General features: G+C 48.7%; 1 long non-coding RNA gene across 8 annotated transcripts in view; it reads right to left on the bottom strand.

The window, feature by feature from the left end:
• Positions 1–298: 298 nt before the first annotated feature.
• Positions 299–20,976, bottom strand: part of LOC128912747 (uncharacterized) — an 81,562-nt gene continuing 60,884 nt past the window's right edge. For 6 of the 8 annotated variants that reach the window (XR_008467752.1, XR_008467747.1, XR_008467751.1 and 3 more), the window contains 4 exons: positions 19,772–19,970; positions 19,163–19,433; positions 3,535–7,229; positions 299–3,082 (listed from right to left, as the gene is read on the bottom strand). This is a non-coding gene — a long non-coding RNA (uncharacterized LOC128912747). Of the gene's footprint in view, positions 3,083–3,534; positions 9,571–19,162; positions 19,434–19,771; positions 19,971–20,976 lie in introns of all 8 variants that reach the window. The other 2 variants (XR_008467750.1, XR_008467748.1) reach the window with 2 other exon arrangements.

The following is a 20,976-nucleotide window of genomic DNA, read 5'->3' as shown; positions in this document are numbered from 1 at the left end:
AGGAGGACTCAGGCTTACTTCCAAATTAGTAAATTTGGAGGAGGAGGAAAAAAAGTCTCAATGCTGCAGGTTAGAGCACATCATCCTAGCGGACACTAGCAAAGCACAGTAAGATGGGTGGTGGCTGCATGGTCCCCCTGTCACCAGCCTTTCCATTCCAGCATCATCCCCAGAGTCAGTGCTGACAAGCCCTGGGTACCATTCCTGTGTTTACAGTTGTCTTATTTTTATTTTTTTCCACCATCTTTCCTTACTTTCTTTTTTCTTCTCTCCCCCCCCCCCCCCCACCCCGCCCTCCCAGGTGCACAAGCTCAGCATCTCGGAGGCAAATTTGCAACTCCAGAAGGTTTTACCCCATGCAAAATTGGCCAAAACACACTGAACGCCCCTGCCATAGTTTGCTGATCTCTCCATGTCATTTAGCAGCTAGGATCAACTAATAAAGTGCAAGATGTAGAAATGTCATTTAGAGTTACCTACCCGTAACTAAATAACTTTGTAATGAATGAAAGGCCATTTTGAGCTGATGCCTTAAAGACTAACTTCATCTCCATAAAGAAAGAAATATGTCTCGAACAGAGACAGCCCCGCATATGGCATTAACAAACCCTCTTTGTGTTTCTATAGGAAAGACTGACACCAAGTGAGTTGTGCGCTTGCATCATCTTCACCTTATTTTGCTTTCATTCCGATGACTCCACCTCAAAATATTCTTAGGGCTTTAGGTCTGCTTGCAGGGAGCTGGTGGGCCCCTTCTCTAGGAAACTGCGAGATGGAAAGGTGTTTCTGAGCTAAAAATTTTCTCTTAGGTTAACTTCACTTATAGAAGAAGAACAGTACCTGGTTTTGTAATATAAGAGTAATTAATTCTGACTGTTCATAAAGGAAAACTCGGTATTGCCAAAAGAAATGATTTACACATCTTTTTATGACAGTGTTTTTCCATTCACCTTTTTTGGAGCGTTTCCTTCAAAAGACGCTGAGCCCATACATTACTATTTAAAGAGTCTAATTCAACTCAGGCAATAATGATCCATAAATATTCATGATTTTGTTTTAACATTAAAATAACATCTGTTTCAAAACATCTGCAATCTGTTTTCAATGCTTCGGTAACATTTAAATTAACTGTAACTAATACAATAAACCACTATTAGGGATAATGATAATGAAAGATGCCCTATTAGGAGACATGAACAACATGGAATTGAATGAAAAACAAAACGGGGGCGGGGGGGGGCGGGGGTAGAGGGGACGAACCCAACAGTCGGATACCAAAGCTCCTTGGAACTTAAATCCACCATTATGGGCGAGTTTCCTCTGTGTAGGACTATTGTTTAACCGTCTCAGCTGCTGCGTCTCAGCTCCGCTTGGGTCCCGTTCAAATTTCCACTGCGAGAGCGGTAATTTATGGCACAGGCGGTGCGACTACTTTTAACGCGGGGCGGGGAGGCTCGTGCTCTCCAGCTGAAGGGGCCCGCAAAGTATTTCTGAGCTGGAAAAGCCCAGCCAGGCGCGGTTAACGAGCCCGTTAACCTCCCCGCCGGCCCACCGGCCATCCCCAGCGAGCAGCGATGCGCGGTGGCTGCGCTCGCAGGCACTGCCGTGCTCCGGGGTGTGGAGTTAACCAAAACTGTTAACTTCCCCCCAAAAAAGGGCTATTGTTTTCTGCTGTGATTTCTCCTTTTTTTCTCCCCGTGGCTGGGAGAGATGACATCATGCACATCTGCGTATCGTTGCGAGGGGAAGGTGAAGGTCGGGCGCGTTTCGGTGCTGGGGAGGAAGGTTCCCATCCTCTGCCGGCGGCTGCCGGTGGGCTGACGCTTGGCACCCACCTCGGCGAGACCCACACGCACCTCGCGCCCACGGCCCCCGGCTGGAAAGTTTTACTTTCATGGAAAGTCTTGGTGGTTCAGATCATCAATCATAAATGAATTTGTTTAAAGATTATATTTAAGGGTTTTGTGGTTTGTTTGGGTTGTTTTTTTTTCAGCCAGCCCTCCTTCTTTGCTTCCTTCACTCCCCAGCAAAAATCCAGGAGGAGTTTTTAATCTCCTCGATTGAACGCAAAGGGCCAGAGCAGCAAAAAGCAAGGATTACAGCAGCTGAGTTTTCTCTTATCTGATGATTTCTTTAAAAACAAAATTCTATGTTAAACTACATTTTTTCAGTCAAAACAAAGCCAGGACTTGCCACACATCTGCGCAACCTCAACGCAATCAGAGCAGCTGCTTACATTGCCAGAGTGACTCCTTTTTACCCCCAAATCCTCAGGCAATCTAAGGAGACTATTGCATAGGTGCAAATAGCTCCAAGAACTATGGCCACTGAGGTGGCCATTCATCCTCCTCCGTCCGAGCACTGCACCCCTGGCACAAACCCTGTTGCCCTGGCTGTGCTCCCAGTCCCTGGCACCGGGCTGGACCGGGTCCTGGCGGGCCGCCACGGAGCCGTGTCTCCGCTCCTTTCCAGCAGTGACAGGGGCCCGTGGAAAGCAGAGCATAAATCCAAACCATTTAAAGTGTGATTAAGACTTCCCCTGATTACTGCTCTGCATGATATTGAATGCTTCGGCTGTCGGTGATTTATTGAAGTAATATATAATATGCTGCATTCAGTTAACGGTCCCCATCAAGCACAATCTAGCTGAATGAAAAAAAAAAAAAAGACAGAGAGAGAGAAAGAGCACTCTAAGAGGAAATCTCCCTGGATTTAAGGGAAATTGAAATATGCGCATGGTAATCTGTGTCCAAAGCTTTTAGCACTTCAGAAAGTGCCAGTTGCTAATACCACTGGTTAAAATCAGCATTGCTTCGATGGCTAATGGTCCCAATGCCATCCTCACCCGTTCATTCCCGCCACCACTGACAATTGGCTCCTTTACCTGGGCTACTTTGAGGCAGACATTTGGCTTTTTGGTTTTTTTCAGCTTTTGAGTTGGGTTTGTTGTTTTTTTTTTCAGTTTTATTCCAGAGTGAAGTTTCAGGTTCTTTGGAAAAGGAGAGGCTGCGCCACAGTGTTCTATGCATCACCATCAGCACCAAACCAGAGTAGGGGAGGTGAAACTGGTGGTAACTGTAGCCTGAAAGCAAATAAACTAGGGCTGATACTCAAAAAAAAAAAGGAGAAAATAACAATATAAGCATTCAGTAGAGTTCCAGTGCTTTTAAAGCTTTAGTTTTAATAGCAGAAGTAGCTGTTAGTTATGCAGGCAAGGGGTTTATTTATTTTCATATATGATATTTGATGTATTATTGCTCCTTTAGGATCTGATTCAATGAGATACCTCCACAGTGGGCTAATTTTAAGGCATCATCTTCAATTAACACTGATCTCAATCACAAGCCTTCCAAAATAAGGTGGCTGGCTTAGAAATGATAAGATTATAAATCAAATGTTTTATTTGACATTTGCTTTTAAGGTCCGTGCCTCCAAGTTGCTGGGTGTTATTTTTTTTTTCCCCTGAAGGCACAAGTAATGGAAAGAACTTTTTAAAACCAGTAACAATGAAAGCAGATACTCTCACACACGCACCTTTACTTGGGCTTTCACAAAACCCAGATGCGACGTCCAGAAATCACAAGTGCTTTCAGGGCAGTACTCAAACTTTTCCAGCTCACCAAAAAAGGCACCTGAAAACACACATGGGGTTTGGTTTCATTTCCTCACTTTCCAAAACTGGTGAAACTAGACCCAGTACCAAACCTGATACTAATTGAGATTCTTGCGTGGAAGTTGAAGAGCTGTCTTGCTGCACCAGGGCAGGTAGCTGACTTACAGGTGGTGTGTGATGGACATCGGTGCCCACGTGCATTTCTCTCCCAGCGAACGCACAGGCCGGCAAATAAGGGAATGTTCTTGGCATTGCCCTGGCTCAACTGGCAAAGAGCAAGTCTTCAGCTCACGTCTTTAATTATCCCTCATCCTTCTGGTTGCCAGGCAGATGTCCTCCATGCTGACTGCAAGGATGCACAGCCCCCAGAACACAGTCCCTGCTGCCAGCTGAGACCCTGAACACACTGCTACAAGAAGAATTGCAAGAAAAGGCCTATTTACCCCTACAACCCAGGGATGCAGGCTTGGTCCAGCTGGGGAGGTGGTACAAGCTCATGGAGTTTGGCTGCTGAGCTCTAACATCCCTAAAGTACCCACTGACAAACAGATTTTAATTTTTTTTACCTGCAATTAATGTGGGTACTTGCAAAATTACCTGCAATTTTGATGGGAGCAGCAAAAGCGCAGCCCTGACCTGCGGGTAGGCACATACCAGCTGTTGAGGTCTTGCTCCACGGTCCAGGAGCCTTAGACCTTCTCTGGAAAATGTCTGTGAGAATATTTTAGCCTGGGCATCATATTTTTCCTTAGTCTCACTCTCAGAAATGACGGCATCGTTTTAGCTGAAACTTTCCAAATCAAATTCAGCCCGAGGCACGGACCATTAAAAGTCTGGCAAAGTTGTAGACTGCTGGGTCTTCAAATGGGAAGGCCCGGGCAGCCTCGCGGAGAGGTGGAGGTCCCAGCCCTGCCAACGAACTGCGACACCATGCGCCTCCCGAAACCCAGAGAAGCATCACCAGCCCAGAGCCCGGACATTACGAACCTCAGTATTGCAGCAGCAAAACTATTGCTATTTCTCAGCCCAATAAAGCAAAAAAATGCATATGCAATAAATTGCCTTTTTTTGTTGGTTTTTTTTTTTTCACAGTTTGATTATCCGTCATGATAAGACATTACTTAAAGCAGTGGTGACACTGTCTAATCATTCTTGTGAAATATAGACTTCTCTCTCCACTTCAGACAGAGCCAACATTAATACACATTTATGCAAAGCAGAGCTGGAGCTGTCAGGGGCTAATCTTTACAAGTATGATAAATGATGTTTATTTTCAGTGATGGAACGAAACACCCGGGCTGACAATAATTGTAATAAAAAGGACAGATCAACTTCTATAAAGTGATTGAATTACCAGCCTATTGCATTAATGCCTGATCTTGGCTCTGTCATAAACCTGCTTTAGGTTACCAACGACCGCGCATTAGGAAACATCCACCTTCAAATAGACACCCTGCCCTTGACCTGTGGGGAATGCAGGGGAGTCAGGTTTTGCTGGATGCAGGTTTTGGCCACACTTACTTTTGTTTGTTTACAGTAAAGTAACATTTCCTCTTCTCAGGCCGACAAAGCAGCATCCCGCGTCTCCTGAGCTTTGCAGAGAAGTTGCAAAAGCTCAGCAGCCGCATGTGCCTCCTCCACGCACACGTGATGCCCAAGCTCCCATACGCAGGGAACGTCGGTACTGAATTTGCTGCTCGTGCCTGCAGCGCAGGTCGGATTCACTAACATCCACAAGGGCTGTGGATTGCCAAAGCCACCTTGAAGCAAAAAATGGGAAGAGGTTAGCCTTCCCTACCCATCCGGGCAAAGGGCAGCGTCCTGCACTGGACAAGGCATGATGCAGCCCAGAGCTGTGGAGGAGGGGAGGAGAGGCGAGTCAGACCACTGGACCAAACCTCTGTGTCCCTTGTGCAATCGGGCCAGCCTCCAGACCACACATGAGCAGGAGGCACGCTCCACATCTCCAGCAAAGACAAATGTCCTCTGCCTTGGAGGACAGAGCTCTCTTCAGCCTGGTCTTAAGTTTTGTGGAGAAGGATATTTTGATAAGATGTGGGCTCCAGAGAGTCTGTATGTCTTAGCTTTATCTGTGGGTTTTGTCGAGTGGGTGCTACCACTAGATTTTCTGTGGTTGCCCTGGCTGTTACATGAAGGGAAAAAAGGGCACTTGAAGCCCTCGCAGGACTTCCCAGTGTGTGGGGATGCTCACAGGTAGCACGGAGACACACATTTCAAGCAAACCCAGACAAGAGTGGTGTTTCTGCATCTTGTTTAGGCTGCAGAGTGATTTACTCCAGATTCATGACTCGGCCACAGCTCACTGAATAATGGACTAGACTCGGAGATGTTGTGCTGCCTGCCCTGGTCTACAGCTCGCCTTCACATCCATGGTATGACCAAAAACTCTCATAAGTGACTGGGTCAATTGATTGCTTTGTAAGTAACTCTGACATAGAAGTAAAGACATGTTCAGCTATCAGAATGGGACAGGTGTTGTGGCAAAAAGAAGGAAAGACGGAGCAGAAGATTGTGCAGTTAAATCTGTGTATATTTATACACGTGCTCATGCATCTATTGTTCTGCGTTTCCCTCCAACTAGGAATTCTGATATAAGACTAAAAACTGAATAAGAAAGATAAAAATGGGGTTCACCAACAATCTCTCACAAAACAATATTCTGCAAACACTTTGCTTTAGGTCAATTGAAACACTTGTTTACATTTTCAAATTATTTCTTTTATAGGTTTTCCATTCCATTATGTTTATTTTTAGTGTATATTTCATATTTTGAGTATTCCAGGTTTCTATTCCAGTCCAGATTTGTAGAGTATTATTCCGTTTCATAATTCATTTTGCATTATTTCATGTAAGAATTTGTACTGTGGTATATATTAACGCACAGTGGTGCCAAAGAGAAGTCATTTCAGACTGAAAACTTGAAATGTCCTGTTCTGACAGCTGACTGCTGACTGCTCTGAGTTTATTGAAATGAGTTATTATGATTTTTTTTTTTTCCCCCTAAACTTAAGTTTGTCCGATTTGACATGCTCCCACGGGATAGTTCAATTTTGGCAGAGCAGCGTTTCCTGACAGCAGACATTAAGCAGGAAATTTTCAACCTTTGTCAGTCATGTGCGTTTGCACAGGAGTGAGTGTGTGTGCGTGGTGCCACAGGGCAGGACCCCACAGGGTCTGGGAGCTGGTGACCACGGCACGGGCTGGGCGGTGGGAGCTCTGATCACAGCCCAGGTGATGGTTTCTGACAGCCCCGGCTCCTGCCTGGCTGATGCTGGAAGGGTGATGGTAGTCCTGAAGGTCCTAATGGAGAGGGTCATGATTTTGCAAGCAATATAACGCAAGTAAATACGATTGATCTAGAGTTAGCGCGCTTTATCAAAAAGCATACCCAACCTAAACGCCTTCATGAAATAAACCTTATTTCTGCTGGATCTGTCTGTTCCCAGCATTGCTGTTACAAGGTTTCATCCTCCGCAGACCTGCCCGCAGTCAGGCACGCTACGGACCAACCTGCAGTGTGGCTCCTGCCTGCAGACCTGGGACCATCTGCTGTGAAGCCAACAGATGTGGCAGGTTCCTGGGATGGTCCTTCAGCCTACAGAGGGAGAGAGGAGGAAGATGGGTGTCCAGACCAGCTCATTCAGCTGGGGTTGTGCAGGGGGGCTAAAGGTTGGAGGCACTTCTGACTGATGGATCCGGTAAGAGAGATACATGAGTGAAAATATCCCCTGTCCTGCTACCACAAAGGGCGATGAAAGCTGCTACCCACCCAGCCCCTTTCTCTCCTTCTCATTTCCTACTCTGAGCACTGATTTTTTTCTAAGAAGTACTCCACTGTTTATTAAAAGGGGAATATGTGCATCTCATAAAAAGGACAGAAGCCTCTAAACTTCACCATAACCCCAGTTTTACACGTCACATAATGCTATATATTCTCCAGGTTGAACTATTGTCAGAATGAAAATCAACCTCATTGGCAGCTAAAGATTTTTTTTCCCCAGACAGCAGTGAGAAAAGATCCAGCACAAACTCCTGCTCATCCGGTGTTGCCTGTGTCTACACTTTGATGGCAGAAGCACTTGAGGGCTGAGTCAGAACAGCTATAGCTGCTTCTGTCACATCTCACACGTCAAAGAGACAAGCAGGGTCCCATCGTCCTATCAGCCAATAGTGTCAGCAAGACACCGGCAGCCTCAAAGCATTGCCAACCACAAACGTGCTGGACTGTTAAAGCAGCCATGCAAAATGCAGGTGTTAAGCTAAAAGAAAGAAAGACTGAAGAAAAAAAAAAAGATTGTCTCTTCTCCTTGCTCTGGGCTAGCTGTCACCAGTGTGGCTGCATTACCCTGCCCTGCTCACAGGCTGCCGGGATGCAAAACACACGAAAAGTGGCGAGAAAACATGCGGTATTTTCAGAGAAAATGCTTGGCTTGTTTTCTTTGGGTACCAAAGCAGCCAGCCTGCATCCTGGTGCTGCTCCAGGGCACGGCGAGGGATGGGGCCAGCCTCCCTGGCACTTCCCAGGAGGAGGGCAGAGAAGCCTGAATAGTTTTAATTTTTAAAGTAACTTGTTTCCTTCCATACCAGTCAGCTTCTTGTTTGTTTTTCTGTTTTGCTTATATCAATCAACCTGTCATAAGCAAAACTAGAAGCACCTCCTTGCTTGGCACGATCAAAGATGTCCTTCGCACCCAGATGTGTGCAGAGAAGAACAAAGAAAAAAATCCAAGTAAAGCCCCTGGATGTGGGGGGAGATGCCCAGGATGGCAGCAGGGATGAGCTGGTGGCTGCGACATGCAGCACCTGGGAGTGCTTGGCCTTGGTGTGGAGCAGCGATTGCCACCACCGTCCCAGGAGCACTGATCTCCAAAGCACATGTCTCTAAAGAGGTGGCAATCCCGAACAAAGCCTCCATGGGGTGGTGGCCTCCCAGAATGAGCGCCACCAGGAGGTGCTCGGAGGGTGATGGGGAGCAGGATGCCAGCGGGAAGAGGTATTGTGATGGCAGAGGCTGTTGGTCTGGTCCTCTCAAACCACAGGACTAAATCCCCGAACACGGGGCCGGCGGTGTGGTGGTGGTGGTGGTGGTGTCACATTTCAACACCAGGTGTTGATGAAATGGGTCGTGGTCCCCAGCTCCTGGTTTGGCCCCTGCTCAGAATGTCGCTGGTCGGAACAGACTTGGGTGGGGTTTGCCTGGGGGGAAGGAGGGGGCACTCACATAACCTGCTCCCCCAGTAGTGATTCGAGGACCCTGGAAAATGGAAAAGCAGGAGGAGGCAGAGCACAGAGGCCTCATCCACTGTCACAGACCACGACCAGGGCATCTCACCACAGCAAAGCGCAGCGCTAAGAGGCCAGAAGAGAGCAAGATCGGGGTGTCTGGTATTGCACAGTGGGGGGGTCACAGAGGGGGCTTTAGCTGGGACTGTCAGAGTGGGGAAAGAGGTTTCTGACGCTTGAGAGCATCAAAAGGCAGCACCATGATAAAAATTGTGCAAACAGCAGGAACATTTCTTTAATAAGTCTCCAGACAGATAAATCACAGCTTAAGGAGAGATTGCGGTGCTATTTATTAGTCATTTGTGCATGATTTGCTCACACCATTGGTAGTGGAATTTCTTTTTCAGGTATTTAATTTTCATCAGAAATGATTTGTGTGCTGCACAGCAGTTCGTACCGACACCACCGCCCTGCAGTGCACGGGTACCTGTAACCAGCCACCTACGGATGGCTCCATCCTTGAAGAAAAATGCTGACAGTGACCTCCTAAAGGAGATGCCCCAGTGGTTAAAGGCATCAACTTTCACATGTATCTTTCTTATTTTTCAGAGCTGTTAGGTTTCCTTGCATGGCTGAGCAATATCCACCAGGTAGCACAAGGTCCTTTAAGCTGGATTCCTTATTTCCAGCTATTTTCACATCCCAGCTTCGCACTAGGAAATAACAGGCACAGAATGAGGGAGTTAAAAGGCTGGTGTAAAGAAAAACAAACAGAAATCATTAATCATGCACAAATGACTTTTTAGAAGACTGAGTTAAATGCCACCCCAGTTTGTACCTGCAGTTAATCCAAGGGGTCAAATCAAAGCTGAATTTGCCCCCCCCCCCCCAATGTAACATCCAGCAATACAACAATACTAGGACTAAAGTGACATTGCAAAAGCTCTACAGCAATTACTGCTGTACAGGGGAGATCTCACTATTTGATTCTTCTCCAGAGTAAATACTGCCAGCTTTTGGAGAAGTAATTAGCTGTCTTTCAGAGGTCTTCATTGTGGGACCTAACAGCTGGTTTGGTGGCATAGTAGCCCAGCAATAGCTGGGCAATTTTTACATTTTTCACTAGCAAGAGGTAGCAAAGCAAGATCTTGCATGGCAGCCAGAAGTTTTCAAGCTCTCCAGGAGTAGCAACAGCAAAGGTTACCTACTTGGAGTAGTTTAACTTACTTACAAATTAAGAATTATCCCCATCTCTTGTTCTTCTGGTGGTTCAAGACACATTCACTTCTTCACTCAAAGCCCAACTTACCAGAAAAAGTTGTAACCCAAAGAATTTGGACTTTGGAAGCCATTATCTAAGAAGTGGCATGAGGAGCCCCAGACTAAGACTCTGCCATCGTGTAAAATCCATTTTTAACCTTATTCAGGCACACAGAGAAATTCAGTCCCTAGTCTACTCCCTGCCCAAGTCCTTGAACTTGCAAGAAACACTAGCAGATGTTCATTAGTGCATTGGCGAGTAGAGAATTGGAGGCACTTGTTGACTCTGTATGTGACGAATAAGCATTGGAAAGTTTTGGCTGGGGAATAGCACTTTTGGTTTGGGGCCAACTGGATGCACTCAAAAAAAGTGTGTGAAGGGCAGGGGAAGTTATGGCCAGCAGTTCTGCCTTGTTGTTCCTATTATTATTAATATTGATTATAAGCATGAATGGCCAAGAACGTGAGGGTGTATAGCCCCTACTTAAACATAACAAATGGCAAATATTTGGGTGATATTAATGATTTTTTGAGGTTTAATACAGATTTGGCTGCTCACAGGTATGCGCGTGATGCCCTCCTGCTCCCTAGCACCGTAAGAGCCTGGATGTCACAGTCATCTCACAGACCAATGGCCAAGAAGAGAAGAGCTGGCTCAGGAGCACTGCAAGCACCAACATCACTTGAGGTCACAACACGCCTCCCAAACTCATCTTCAGGCTTGCACTTACCTGGCAAGTTCAGGAGCCTTTCCTTCCCTGCAAATACCCCTCCACAGCCTGAGTTCACCACCAACCTCTCCAAAAATCCAGCAAAAATCTCCTACCCACCGGGTACCTGTCACTCACACCAACTAGCCTCTTTTAGAAGGAAAGAGGTACTTTGCTCAGCGTTAAACTCAGCTGTGTGTTTCCCGTGTTGGCCTAGGACTTCGAGCAAAGTGACACTGCAAAGAAAACCCCTGAACTGTGCAAGAGAACAAAGGCAACGCATGGCTTGGTGGTGGAGAAATTCCTTCACTTTGAAAAACTCGGATGTTTAAGCACTTCTTGTTAAAGTAATTCAAAAACGCAACACTGGCCCAACAGGAGAAAAGCCAACGCTTCTCCCAGGGCAGCTGTCTGGGCCAGAGCTCGCTCTGGATGTGGGAGTGAGCAGCTCCGTTCAGTCTGTTAGCAGAAAAATAACTGAAAGTGATCTGTTGGAAGCCGTCTCCATGCACACAGGCATGCAGACACACACACACACACACACACACACAGACAGCTTTGATATATGGGTCTGGCTTAATTATAGCTGGCAAACACAAAGGTTAGCTATGCTTGAGAATGATGCTTGACAAAACTATACACCGCAAAGGAAAACTCGGTTTCCCAGAGAAAGATAGAGCAGATAGTGGCAACATCTGGATTTTTTCTCGCTCTCACATCACTCTGTGTTTTCTGGTTAGAGCTGGGATCTCCCCAAGAGAGGCTTTTCTTGTGGTATTTCTAGCTGGGACTGGACGCACCACAAATCTCATGAGAAGGTCTTTCCTTCCAAGATTCATGAGCTGGAGGCTCATGAAGCACAGTAGTTCAGGGAAGTGACCGACTGTGCGGATGCTTTCCAAACTCTCAGCTTTTTGGGGGGTCCGGTAGCACTCACAATGATATAGGGACCCATCTCGCCCCCTTCCCACCAGCACGGACAATTGTCTGGAAAGCTCTTCACTTCAAAAAATTAAAAAGGGAAAAGAGAAGTCCCGCTGTGTCAGAGCAGAGCAGCAGGGCTTGGAGGTCTGGCTGGCTGCTTCAGGTCGTAAAGCAACTATCTCCCCAAACCACTGCTATAGTTGGTAACATACCAAGAGGAGAGGGACACCCCGAAATCACCCCACTGCTGATTTCCATTGCCAGGGGACACTGGCTTTCCCCCATGCTGGGAGGTGAAAGGTGTCCACCAGGAGCCTCAGACCTTCTCTTGCAGGAAAAAACCAACCCAGTCCAACCCAAACCTTCCACTCCAGTCAGTCCTGGGTCTAATCCATCTCCATAGCACACACCAAGAAATCGTCCAAGAATGCACTGCACACTGCACTGCTTCAGAGCCCTCTCCGCCCAGGCTCATGCCCCTCTGTGCTTCATCTCCGGGTCTTCTGAAAAGATACAAAACAAACACATCGGAATGCATTTAGCTGTCTGTGGGACACCTACGATCTCAGTCCCTCCTTGCCACAGTTTTGCTGCTTGACCCTGGGTAATCCACTTAACTGATCTGTGCCTCAGTTCCCTATCCATAAAAACAAGAGGGAGAGAGAAGTAACAGCATTTCCTGGCATCCCTGGGATGTTGTGAAGATTAATGCATTAAGGAACAAAGTGCGTCAAGATTCTCCAAAGGAAAAGCAAGTTAGAAGGTCAATAGAACACTGAGAAGGCATGTGTTTCGACACAAGTCTCATTTATTCGATATCGTTCCTGTCCAAGGCATATTTGAAGGTTAAAATTAAAGCAGAATAAATGCATCTCTGTGCTCCAGAGGGGACTGCTCAGTGTGTGGGCACATAGGAACGCTCACAGGAATAGGAGCTTTGGAAACTATTGTGAAAACTGCAGTCAAGAAGTGGTGAAACCTACCAAATCCCACAGAGAGCCTTTACTACCAACCACTCAGTGATCTCTTCATGGGCAGAGGCTGGTGGACGCAGACTTCCTGCTCTTTGACCCAAATGCAAAGCCTGGAGCTGCATAGTCTGAAGGGGCTCAGCCACCAGGTGCCAAAGCTGTCCCTCTTCTGCCTGGCTCCATTGTGGCTTCAGGGTAGCTCACGTTGAGCCCCCAAAACCCAACAGGCACCTCTGAAAAACCTTGGGTAGCTCACGTTGAGCCCCCAAAACCCACCAGGCACCTCTGAAAAACCTTGGCACAAACCTCCTGCGGATTAGGGTTAGAGACCCCTTTGCAATGTAATTCTGCTCCTGAGGCACACAACCCTCCTTCTTTCCACTTTATCATCCTTCAAACCTGAATGCTTGTAGCTCTGCCTCTCCTGGAGGAAATCTCACTCTAACAGTGTGTTTTGGCACAGAACGCGTTGGCCGGGGTCACACCACATGGGGACTGTGGTATCGTATTTTAGCGCAGGACAATGGGGCTTCCAGGACCTTTCATTTTCACATGAGACAGCCGCTGTTTAAGCGCGGAGCCATCTGGGAGCTGAATGCCCTCCAGTTCAGTCTGCATCCTCCTGCACCACAAAGTTTATTTTCCTTCTGGACCCATGAGACGCATATTCCTGAGAGGGGACCTTTCTCTCTGGGGAAGTTAATACTATGTATTCAGGCCTTCTTCAACTGACAAAAGACGACTAAAATTCAGGTCCATCATTTCCTGGGCTCTATTAGGAAATGTCTACCGTTACCCTGAGCCCATCTAAAGAAAAATGAGTTATTTCTATTTAAGCATTCATCCTGGACATCTAAGTGCAGGACACGTTGCCTCTGACTCTTCATACCATGGAAACAGCCACCTCAGGGCTGCAGGGACCTTCCAAAGCAATTGCAGGTACCTTCAGATTCAAACACACCACTGGTACTTCCTCTCAGCTGGGTTAGACGTTCATCACACCTCATCCCCATCAAGGCTATCACACTTAGGAAATTTACTGTATGGGAAATGTTGGTTGCCCTGGTGAGGCTACATCTGGAGTACTGTGTCCAGTTCTGGGCACCCCCGTTCAAGAAAGACAAGGAAGTACTGGAGAGAGTCCAGTGGAGGGTTATGAAGATGATCAAGGGAATGGAGCATCTCTCTGCTGAGGAAAGGCTGAGAGACCTGGGTTTGTTTAGCCTGGAGAAGAGAAGACTGAGAGGGGATCTCGTCAATGCTTATAAATATCAAAAGGGAAGTTGTCAAGAGGATGGGGTCAGACTCTTTTCAGTGGTCCCCAGTGACAGAACAAGAGGAAGCAGGCACAAACTGGAACACAGAAAATTCCGTCTGAATGTTAGGAAAAATGTGTTTACTTCGAGGGTGACAGAGCACTGCCCAGAGAGTTTGTGGACTCTCCTTCTCTGGAGGTATTCAAAACCCACCTGGATGTGTTCCTGTCTAACCTGCTCTAGGTGAACCTGCTTTGGCAGGGGACTAGATGATCTCCAGAGGTCCCTTCCAACCCTTGGCATTCTGTGATTAGGTGATTCTGAGCCAGCATCATGCACCCCAGCCCAAGCGCTGGGATCATGAGACAAGCCCTTGCTGCTCAGCTGCATGGCTCCCATTCATCCAGTTTGCCCAGAGGAGCTTGAGAGAGTCGCTGCTTTCATGCCATCACATGCAGCCCAGCCATTTAGGCTTCAGAGAATTCAAAAAAACACAGCCAGTGCCTCCACCCTCCTCTGAATTACAGAGGTGTGCAAAAATACATCCAGGCACAACATTTGAATGACGGGCTCCTGACATACCCCCATTCCACAGCACCTGTCGCCTTTCCTCCTTTGAACTATTATTTTAGATGATAGTGAAAAAAAATTCCTAAAGCGAAATGTGATACACCAGAGCCAGGGGAGAGCGCAGGCTGCTGGGGCCGGTGCCTTGCTCCCTGCCTGAGCCTCTCACTGGGGGTCTGGCTCTGAACCCCTGCAAAGGAGCCTGGCAAGCACAAACCAAAGCGAGAAGGGGCCGAAAATTCAAGCTGGTCTTTGGTCTAGTAGGAGTCAAGGGTCCTAGGTGCTGACCCATGATTGCATCTCCCACTTTGCACAGTCCTGCCGAGCCTGAACTTCGAGGAAGGTTTGGATGATGGGGAGGGGTGCACGGAGGATGAGTGCGAGGGATACAGGATAGATCAGGAAATACTGATTTCTGAGTGCAGGTGTGGTAGTGTGCTTTAGATATGCAATAAACTACAATGAAAAGGAAAAACACTGTTTCTCTGTCCAGGGTGTATTGCACAAAAAGTCAGGGGCATCAAGTGCAGCAAAAAAGGTTCAGGTTAGACAGCAGGAGAATCTCTTTAACCCTAAGGGTCATGCAGACTGCGGGGAAGCTGCAGAATTTCCCCTATTAGAGATCTTTAAGAACCGGTCAGGTGAATAAATACATGTTGGGTAGGAGCCAGGTACATTTGATCCTGCCTTCATGCGTGACCTCTTCAGGTCTCTGCCACTCCTCTGCTCTCCCAGAGTGCGTGGAAGCAGCCCAGGCACACCAGTCACCTGGGGCTGCCGTGAGTCCTGACCCTAGACAGACACTGGGAGCACCGGAGATCTCAATGGGAAGCGTCACCTTCTTGAGGTGGCATGGCTCCTCCTGCCAGCCTGCTCACGTCCCCATCCAGGCCTGGTGTGAATCCTGCCTTGGAATAATTCACATGCACCCGGTCAAAATTGCTACCAATGCAGATGTGTTTGACTTGTGGGAGGGGAAAAAAGGGGAGATACAGGGAATTAACATCAATGAAAAACAATAAGGGTGCAGCACGGACGTCAGGCAAAGCCCACCAGCTCCTTGATGGTCTGTGGCAATGCTAGGCCCCCCCCTGCAATCGGCATGAACATTTTCTCCCCCACCTCTCTCTCTTTTTAACAGATACAGTCCATTTCAAACCGTATTTCCTAAGACCAATAGGTAAAGGGTCATAAAACACCCGCAGGTGTCAAAACAAACGTGCCGCGAGTGCCTGGTGCAGCAGAGACGGTGACTGGTGGTGAGCGGGACCCGTGCCCTGCTCAGCACCCTGCCCGCTCCCCCAGCTCTCCACAGCAGCACCCCTGGTTTATTTGGCTCTGCTGGATTCTCGGCTAAACCAGAGGTCTTTAGTTTTATATGACATCGCCCCCTTCCCTTGTGCTCAGCTGTGAGAAGCGGGAGGATTTTCAGCCAAGCTCTTCTCTACCACCTAGTGGGAAACCAGATTTTTCCCACCATGGCAAGCGTGGGACTGAGCAGGATCTCTCGCCTGATGCCTGGACAAGCCCTTTGCAGTCCATCTGCCCGTATCCATCAGGGACATCCCAATGGCCCCCACCCCAGCATCCCTGGGGCGATGGGTCCCTTCCTGCATCTTAGCAGCACCCTGGCTTAGGGACCAGCAAGGCATGGCTGGGAGAAGTTGCCCCCTCCAGTATCCACTATTTCTAGCGCAAACAGGGACTAGCCAAGTCCCTTTTCTGACCAGTCACCAAGCAAAAGGGCACCTAAATTTGCAGCACCTCAGTGCCTCTCAAGCCAGCAGCCCCCCACCAAAAAAAGCTGAATTTCCCACTGGTGCATAAACTCTCCATGTTTTCCTGCCTCCAACCACCTCAGCCAAGGTTTGGGCATGACCCACACATGACCCACCCACAAGCCCCGAGCTGCCTGCAGCCTCAGCAGCGCTGATGACCCTGCAGCACCTGAGCACCGGCCATCGGTCTCCGGCCCCGTGGCGGCTCTCGGAGGAGCGGGGCTCTGGCCAAACTCCGGCACAGGTAATTGCAGTCTACGTACTTAAATTCCCCCTGCAGATACAGCCGCCTTAATTTCCTGTCCTAAACTGTAGGGTAGTGTTGCGGCGCGTTGTTAAACAGCTGCCATGCGCTACCCAGAGGGGCTTGTATTTCGGTGGTGGGTGGGTTCGGCGCGTTCACGGACGGTCAGAAAGCAGGCATGGAGGGAGCTGGGTTCGGCTGCCACTTGCCTCCTCGCTTCTCCGGCATGGTTTAGGCATCGCTGGCTCCTAAAGCTCTTTCTCACACAGCCAAAGTCTGGACAACCCCTTCCCCTTGCCTGGTAAGCAAGTGTCGATGGGGAAAACCGGTCTTTCCTCCAACTGCTGCTGAAACAGGGGATGCAAAGGGTTAATGGTGTGACTGCCGAGGGGGGGGTGGGTTCTCCTTGCAAACTGGAGACCCCTTCGAGTTTTATGGGGAGGGCTGGTGGGGGCGGAGGGACGGGGCGGGGGAAGAGAATTTGCTTTATGGCTTTGACAGGAACTCCCATCATGGTATAATTATGGAAGTGAGAAGTCTGCGTGTAATGAAGACCATATGCCGCGTTAAAACACACACGCACAAATATTAGGCCCCCGTGAGGCCTGCGGGGGAGCTGGGGTGGGGGTGGGGGATCAGGAAGGGGTGGTGGACCCAGCCCTCCCCCCAAAGCTCCTTGCAGATTTTCCAGCCTGGCTGTGGCCAGGGCAGGGGGGATGCAGGGCGGCTGGGGATCCCAGCACAGCCAAGCAGGGCTGGTTTGGGGTGAAAAACATCCGGTTTTAATAACATATTGAGTGGAAGGAAGGAGCTCAATGCCAAAAAAAAAAGGGATTTCACCCTGCATTGCTGCAGACAGGCCCTGGGAGCTGGGTCTCCTTCAGCAGCAGTTTTTCTCCAGGTCCCGCTACAATTTTTCCCTTTCCTTTCAAACTACGCCCTCGCTGCTCTTCCCTCACTGGAAAACATCTGCATGCAGCTGCCTGTGGAGGCGACCAGCCCTCCTCCTTGCCTGATCCAGCTGCGCCGGGCGGGAGCAGCGGGAGCCACGCGACGTCCCCAAGCAGCTCCTGGGCTGGGGAAGATGACTTCGGCGAGAGCCAGGGCCACCCAGTTGGTGTTTGAAGTCCCCATGCCATCCTCTCCATCACCCCGCCTGCTCTTTATAATGTGAAGCTTTCTTGGCTACAGCATATTCATCCCTCCTCTCCGGATCTCACATGTCTTCTGCTTCACATCTCCCACTCACTTTCTTTAAGGGTCCTTTTGCCTTCTTTTGAGGCTGTTTCTTCCTTTGCAGGTCACACGCTTGCAGGACTGTCTTCCTCCCAGCTCTCTTTGTGGGTCTGTCACCCTGCAAGCCCCTGTGACACCCACGCTCCCTCACCCACGTGCCCACTCTGCCAGCACAGACTCACCGTGGCACACTCAGCTATCCACCGTATCTCTTAAGGAATCATTCTCCGTATTAACCTTCATAGGGATGGATGCGAGCTACGCTTCATCAGTTTTAAACCCACTTACAATGTCCACCCCCCAACTTGGTCCATCCTTTTCCCTGCTGACAGTACAGACTTCGACCTGGAGCAGATGACCCTGTTTTTCCCCCGCTCTGGACCATTTTCTTCCAACTGGTGGTGCCTCAGCTGGGAGCCCCAGCTAGAGCCGCCTGGCACAGGCCCATTTTGCTCTTCCAACTATTTTGCCAGCAAAAAGGGAGCTGCTGCTGTTGTGTACCGGGGCTGGAGGTGCAGGAGTCGCTGTGGGCAGTGATGCTGCTCTCCTTGCTGAGCAGCACCAAGGGCAGACAGCTGCAGGTCTGGCCAGGGTCATCAAGGGAATGCAAGGGTATGGGAAAGCAAAACTGGTTAGCTCAACACAAGGTCTCCTTGCATCTAAGGAGGGGAAAATGCATCCCCGTGCCTCTCTGGTAGAAGAGAGGTGAGAGGAAAAATCCCATTCCCTGGGGAAGAAGTACAAAATGCAACAGTGGATTATTCCAGCTGGTTTCACTGGGACTAGCAACGTGCAGGAGAGGAGGGCCTATAATTGTATTTGCCTTATCTTTCATACAACCTCCACATAAAATACTCATTTCATTCATTTCTACATATACCATTCTGTCTTCTCCTAAAAAAAGCAGCTGCTTTCCACCACCCAAAGCTGCTGCTATAGATTCATTGCAGACACAGGGTTTGGGAGCACAAAAACAGCATTAGAAGAGGGTCACTCACTCCGGAGGGGGAGAGCCCGCGTTTCCCAGACACGCAAAGGGGATCCACCAAGAGCACAGCATAGAAAGTGCCTGGATGAACGCTGCTGCCAAGCACATGCTCATTTTGGGATTTATTTGTCCTCTGTCCTCTTTGCTTTATCTGTGTAAGTTCCTCCTGCACGTTTCCCATCTGCATCTGCTCTCAGGCGAAGCAACGCGCCTTCAGTGTTGGGTTTTTGTTGCCTACTACATGCAAAATTGTTGCTCCAATTAAAAGCATCCCTCACTATCGTGGCTAAAAGATGCCAGCGCTCAGGGCTCATCCTCCCCAACACTCACTAGCCACACGCTGCAAACCCTCCCCACCGCTGCCTCTGCACCTGATGAGAAACAGAGACATCCCCGGACGGGCCCATCCAGCCCAGCTGTGACACGGGGAATATTCCAGGGCTCCTGTGAACTTTTACAGCCGGTTTTACGAGGGAGAGCTGTCACACGGAGGTGAACCGCAGGTGCAGTGCAAGTGGCCTTCCTTCACCAGGGACGGTGGGACGAGCAGTGACCTCTTCTTTTCCTGGTGTCTGCTGCGATCCGCGATTCCCGTCATGCACAGTGTGTCATTTCCCATGAGTACCTGCCTGTTTCTGCCATCTGCCATGATTTATAGAAAATGGGCAGTGATTAATAGCCCAGTCAATGCCGAGTGAAGCCATTTTCTTTCATTTACCTGCTCCCTGACCTCCCCGCGCAGTCCCAGACAGGGGCTGGGAAAGTGTATTAATCATGCACTTAAAAAATATTTAAAAGGGGAGATTGGCCAGGAGCTCGGTGGTATTTATGGAGTCATTTTCTACAGAGGGTGCAAGCTAATTGGCAGATAAAACAAATGGGCTCTTTGAAATGGAAATGAGTCACTTGGAGGTACTCAGTGTTTGGTCCGTGAGTGATGCCCCAAACCCATGCTCCTCCCGGGGCTCCCTGTCACCTACCTGGGACCAAGTCCAGTGGCGGCCGCGGCTCTCAGACACAAAGGATGGGGTACAGGGCACTAGCTCGAAGTGCGGTCATTGTGCTAAGAAGTTTCTGTCACCAGAGAGGGCTGCCTTCCCACCATGGTGGTGGCACCGGGGCAGGGTGCTGCAAGGGGGAGGAGGGCACGTACTGGGCTGGAGTCCACCTGAAGAGATCCTGCAACAAGGGAAGGGTATTTGGGGAAAAAAATAACTTGATTTCCTGCCACATACGCTGTATTCCCGGGGCATGTAAAGGCATTTGGTCTCTGTCCGGACCCATGATATGAAGAGGCAGAAGAAGTACTCCAGCCCACCTCCCCAGGCATGAAGTGGGCTCTCCACATCATTTTTGCCAGCTCTGAATGGCAGGACTGGCCCTGGGGCTCCTGATCCGCCAGGAGAAGCACATAACTTTATGGGGACGAGCATCGGTGTCTCTTACTTCCCCAAACCCAGGATGGGAGCCCCTGTTCGCCTCTGCCTTCTGTGGCACAGAGCCATGATGCCACCAGATGGAGTGACACCCCGCTTTGCTCTAGCTTAAATCTGACTCTTCCCTTCCTTGTGCTACGTCCCCAGGTGGCACCACATGCCCAGTGTCCTGTACAGCTCTGCATGGCCTCCCGGAAAATGCCGCACTGCCGTGGGCCCCTAAGGACAGCCAGGGTTGATAGCAATAAAATGAAAATCCCCTGTCAAGCCAAACAAAATTATTGAGTTATTCGCACCCGCCGGAGACCAAAGCTTTGTTGACAACTTAATTAACTGTGTTTGTAATGAATTTTTGGCCACATGCAACAGACTAATTATCAAAGCAAACCTTAATCTCTTTCTAGGCACATCAAAGTACTGAGAGCACAAAATATTTACATGAGTCTCAGATAAAATTCTTTGCACTAATTCTAACATAATTAAAATTATGTTGGGGCTAAGGTAATTATGCAAGGTGCTTATATGGCATAACAATGTAATACAAGCCTGTGCTTTTTTTTTCCCACCTGTAGTCAATCAGCAAGGTCCTCAAACATGTACAACTTCTACTAAATGCACTTTCAAATGAGAGAAAACAGCACCACTTTTAAGCTTGGTTGAGGCATTTAAAACTGAGGACCAAGGCCAGATTTGAGATAAGCACCTTCATTATTTGCATTATCTGTGCTTTTCCCAGCAATAACTAGGCA

Source organism: Rissa tridactyla, chromosome 7 (genome assembly GCF_028500815.1).
Source record: "Rissa tridactyla isolate bRisTri1 chromosome 7, bRisTri1.patW.cur.20221130, whole genome shotgun sequence".
NCBI classification, from domain to species: Eukaryota; Metazoa; Chordata; class Aves; order Charadriiformes; family Laridae; genus Rissa; species Rissa tridactyla.
This window is presented reverse-complemented; position numbering and strand designations above follow the sequence as displayed.